We start from the raw sequence: 5,585 nt of genomic DNA on the forward strand, positions 1-5,585 counted from the left end.
CAAAAACACGATTTGCCATTTTTTTCTCATAGAAGTAGACATTGTTTATATCTTTGAAATAATAAAAAAGAGGTCATAACAGGAAGGAAAATAGTTCACACTATGATGAATCTGTGCTTTAAACAACCAATCCAGTTCTTATTAACATAATATACACTAATTCAAAATAGTTTAAACTGCCATAATCAATCAACTACCGATCAAAACATCCCTTGGCAGTTACAGGCACAGCCATAACAGTCTGGTCATCCATGACCCTTTCCCTTCTAAATGGAAAGGAAGCCTGGAAATGTATGATAAGTTGAGGAAAGTCATATTGACAAAAGGCAGTCAGGGTAATTTGTTACCGTTATACTGTTTACATCCTATTGTTCAGCACAGTATTACAAAATACCTTCTTCCCAATACTGATCCTTCTGTGTCTGATCAAGTGACAATAGTGACAGTGTCTACATTCCAGAAATTCAGAGCACAGAGATGCCCACCCCGGGTCTAACCAGAATTTGCACAAGTAGAGAGTTCCTCGACTTCCAGTAAACTTTCTTCTCAGAACACTTTGGATACAATTTTCAAGGATCCTGAAAAGTCCTAAGAAACCAAATCAATAAGCAATCTAAGACATTCCTCATGAATATCGGGGGCCCATTAAGAAAGGATGCCATCAAATCTACAAGACGATGGTGTTTTTGATATTCATGAAGTAAATAAAAGTTTGCCATGCAAAAGTGTCCAGGGAAAGCAAATATAAACTAACAAGCATGTTTACAGGTGGAGAGCGGGAAGTGACAGAATCAAAAAGTAAAGACAAAATAGTAGCTATGAGGTTATATTGTCTTATAAAAAAGTGTAGCATCTATACCTAAATATTTAGTGCTCTGAACTGAATTCAGAATGTGGGAATGTAAATTAGTTCCATTATGCATGCTGTATGGGAATTATACACTTATTCACATGTACTTACTCAATGGAGAAAGGACTGAAATGTATTCTAACCCTAATAGTCACATAAACCTAATTCCATTGGGACCTTAGGTGGTGGGGGTGAGAGAGATAATCACAATTATTGAACATTGTCCTATGTCCGTCCATTATTCAATTTATAAATACACAAAATGTTACACACCATTTTACATGCATTATTATGCAGATTAACATTTCTTTTCTCAATCAGAAAAAGATTATTTGAATGGCTAAAAATCAAAAATCCCAAAAAGACTATTGCCCATTCTAATTGAATGGTTTGTGAATGGCATCCCAAGGTATTTTGCTTCTTCAACTTCATATGAATTGCAAAAATAAATATGTGAAGAAAAATATCTAGTTAAAGTTAAAAAACTAAAACATTTTATTTATGAGACAGTTTTAGAAGTCAGTGCTGTGACTCTTCCCACATCATTTCTTATTTATCAGTAAAAAGGGTTTGTAATCAAGTTACAAGTTGTGCTATCACTTAACAATATTCTTGATAGTATGTCCTACCAAAAAATCTTCCAAATCATCATTCTTTTCTAATTTTTTTACTATTAAATCCATTCAAGAGACATTATTTCATATTTTGAAAATTTGTGGTTTTGTAGCAATGATCTAGTATCTGATATATACATCTCCATTATGTGAGTCATTATAAAAGTTTTGAGATACACAAAAATCAAGAAACATAAAGTTCACATAGATGGAAACCAATGAAGCCCTCCTGGCAACACCAATAAGCTGTTCGAGTTGAAACATGCATGGATGAATCAGAAAGGACGCTGTCAACTGCACTTCTTGGAAGTAAAATAATGAACCATAACACAGTTTGTCTCAAAACTTTCATAGTGACCCACATATATGAAAAAACTGAAATATCTTGTTATTTTTATAGTGCTAGTAAGTACGTTTCTGATAAGCATTGTGACTTTAAATTGATTTTTAAACATCATGTTATAGGTACTCTCCCAACATTCTAACTTTGGATACCTTCTTTGACCATGAAAGGGCTCATTGGCCAAGTGAACATTAGGCTTATTGACAAGAGTTCCTACTTCTCATTTACCTCCCCAAAAGCAACTTAGAGCATGTCACTGAGAACACAATTTCTCTCTGTTCTCACGTTCTTCCCTAGCCTCATCATCTGACAAAAAAAAGAGTTTGAATTATTTTGACCATTCCAAATGGATGGATGTTGGGCTTTTATGGACATGGGAGAAGGCCAAGGATAGAGAACTCTTCTTGACTTCAGCATGTGGTTCTCGGTACTATAAAATAAACTTTAACCTTGAATATGAAAAATTTAAATGTGAATTTCTCTAGAAGAAAATATGCATTAGTCCCCCCCAAATCTACAATGAAGTGTTTTAGTATTAAATTAATGCTGAATTTCCCAGTGTACAAATAATACAAAGCACTGGCAGTGAGCAATCTTAAATACTCATTTATTTGAGAACCTAAAAGAAGCAATGGAGTCTAGAAACCATGCCTGACCACCTGTACCCTTAGACAATGCATGTTCTTTCCTAAAATCTATTCTTTCCTCTTTCTACTTTCTATTCTCCCTAGGAATAGGTCTCTCAATTTTTTTTTTTTTTTTTTGTAGAGACAGAGTTTCACTTTATTGCCCTTGGTAGAGTGCGGTGGCATCACACAGCTCACAGCAACCTCCAACTCCTGGGCTTACGCGATTCTCTTGCCTCAGCCTCCCGAGTAGCTGGGACTACAGGCGCCCGCCACAACACCCAGCTATTTTTTTTTTGTTGTTGCAGTTTGGCCGGGGCTGGGTTTGAACCTGCCACCCTCGGTATATAGGGCCGGCGCCCTGCTCACTGAGCCACAGATGCTGCCCAGGTCTCTCAATTTTGAACTAGACACAGCACCATCCTAATAAAGGTTCTATTCCAAAACTCCTTTGCAAATAGAATCCTAACACTGACTACTTAAATTTTCTCATAAACAAAATAAACTTTTAGGTTTTTAACTTAATTTTTTTTATTTCAAAGTATTAAGTGGGTACAAATGCTGTGGTCAAATGTATCACTATTGTAATTCTAGTCATGGTTATATGGGTGCCAATCACCCAAATAGTGTTCATTGCATCCATTAGGTAAGTTTTTGCCTCTCTCTTCTTCTTCCTTCTCCCGTTTGATTTCCACTAGGTTTTATTCCTCTGTGTACATGTGGGCTCATTGGTTACTTCCAGTTTAATAGTGATTTACAGTGCAATCCCCATCAAAATACCAGCAGCATATTTCATAGATCTAGAAAAAATAATTATACACTTTATTTGAAACGAACAAAAAAAAAAGCCTAAATAGCCCAGGCAATCTTAAGCAAAAAGAAAATGTCAATACCATGCTGTATTGGTTACTATACCCTTGTAGTATAGTTTGAAATCTGGTAATGTGTTGCCTCCAGATAATAATGTTGATTCTACTACTGATCCATGAGTAAGATCTATTTTTCCATTTGTTTCTGTTACCTGTGATTTCCTTCCTCCGCGTTTCATAGTTTTTGTCTTTCACTTCCTTGGTTAAGTATATTCCTAGGTATTTTATTTTCTTTGTTGCTATTAAAAATGGCAATATGATTTGACCCTTGCATTGACTATTGTTGATATATAGAAATGCTACTGATTTATGCACACTGATTTTGTATCCTGAACTTTTGCTGAATTTATTTACCAATTCAAGCACTCTCTTGGGGTCTTCGGGATTTTTTAGACACAAGATCATGCCATCAGTGAAAAATGATAGTTTGACCTCCTCTTTCCAGATTTGTATACCCATTATACCTTTTTCTTCCCTGGTTGCTCTGGCTAAGACTTCCAGCATTATGCTGAATAGAGATGGCGACGGTGCACACCTTTGTTTTGTTCCAGTTCATAAGGAAAATGTTTTCAACTTTTCCTCATTCATCACAATGTTTGCTATAGGTTTGTCATATATGGTTCTTTGAAAAGATAAACAAAATTGACAGACTTCTGGCTAGATTAACCAAGAATAGAAGAGAAAGGGTTCAAATAAGCTCCCTCAGAAATAAAAATGGAGACATTACAACAGGTACCACAGAAATACAAAACATTATCATGAATACTATGAAAATCTCTATGCATATAAACTAGAAAACATAAAGGAAATATAAAAATTCCTGGAAACATACAACCTCCCAAGCCTCAATCAAGAGGAAACAGAACTCCTGAACAGACCAATAATGAAAAACAAAATCAAAGCTGTAAAAAACATCTTCCAGACCAGGAACCATAGCTCACACCTATAATCTTACTACTCTGGGAGGCGGAGATGGGTGGATTGCTTGAGCTCAGGAGTTTGAGACTAGCATGAGCAAGAGGGAGACTCTGTCTCTTCTAAAAATAGAACAACTAGGCAGGAATTGTGGCAGGCACCTGTAGTCCCACTTACTCGGGAGGCTGGGGAAGGAAGATTGGTTGAGTCTAAGAGACTGAGTTTGCTCTGAGCTATGATGACTCCACAGCACTCTACCCAGGGCAACTTTACCCAGAGTGAGACTTGTCTCAAAATGAAAGAGAACCTTTCAACAAAAAACAGCCCTGGACCAGAGAGATTCACAGCCAAATTCTTCCAGACCTACATAGCAGAGGCAGTACCTATACCACAGAAACTGTTCCATAACATAGAAAAAGAGGGATTTCTTCCCAACTCATTCCATGAAGCCTTGATAACAAAACCAGAAAAGGAAACAAAAAAAAAAAAAAACAGACCAATATCCCTTAATATCCTTAATAAAATACTACCAAACTAAATTCAATAGCACACCATAAAAATAATCCACCATGACCAACTGGGCTTATCCAGAGGAGGCAAGGATGTTTCCACACACATAAATCAATAAATGTGATTCACCACATAAATGGAAGCAGAAACCATATGATCATCTCAATAGATGTAGAAAAAAAACATTTGCTAAAATTCAGCACCATCTCATGATAAAAAAAAAAAAAAGCCATCAACAAACTAGGTATAGGAGGAACATATCTCAAAATTTTTAACTTTGAAGTAGATACTTTTCTTCATATATTTATTTTCACAGTTCATAGGAAGTCAAAGGCATGCCACTCAGAAACAACTTAATTAGGATAAGAAATGGTCTTGTTAGGATTTCTTATAGTCTTTTTCTGATTGATAAAAGAAATATCAAACAACTTAATAACTTACATAAAATGACGTGTTAAACTTAGGGGTTTTATTTTAAAAAGTAGCAAAGGGACACAAGACAACATTTAACAATTGGACTGCTTTGGCCTATGAGCTGTAAGAGGAAGCATCATATGGCAAAGTCAAGGATACTGATTTCAAAGACCTCTGGAACATTTTGTCTCTTCTCCATGCCTTTCTCCTTTTTGGCTGCAATGCAGTGTGATGGCTAATTCTGAGCAATCATCTTGGGCCATAAGACGATCTTGAAAACCAAAGCAAAGAAAATGATAGAAGGAGCCTGGGCCCCTTAAGACTAATTGCTAAGTCATGGAAGAAGCCCTAGTGCCCATCGACCCATGAATCGATTAATAAATTGTGGTATATGTACACCATGGAATATTATGCAGCTTTAAAAAAAGATGGAGACTTTACCTC

This window comes from Nycticebus coucang, chromosome 8 (genome assembly GCF_027406575.1).
Source record: "Nycticebus coucang isolate mNycCou1 chromosome 8, mNycCou1.pri, whole genome shotgun sequence".
Classification (NCBI taxonomy): Eukaryota; Metazoa; Chordata; class Mammalia; order Primates; family Lorisidae; genus Nycticebus; species Nycticebus coucang.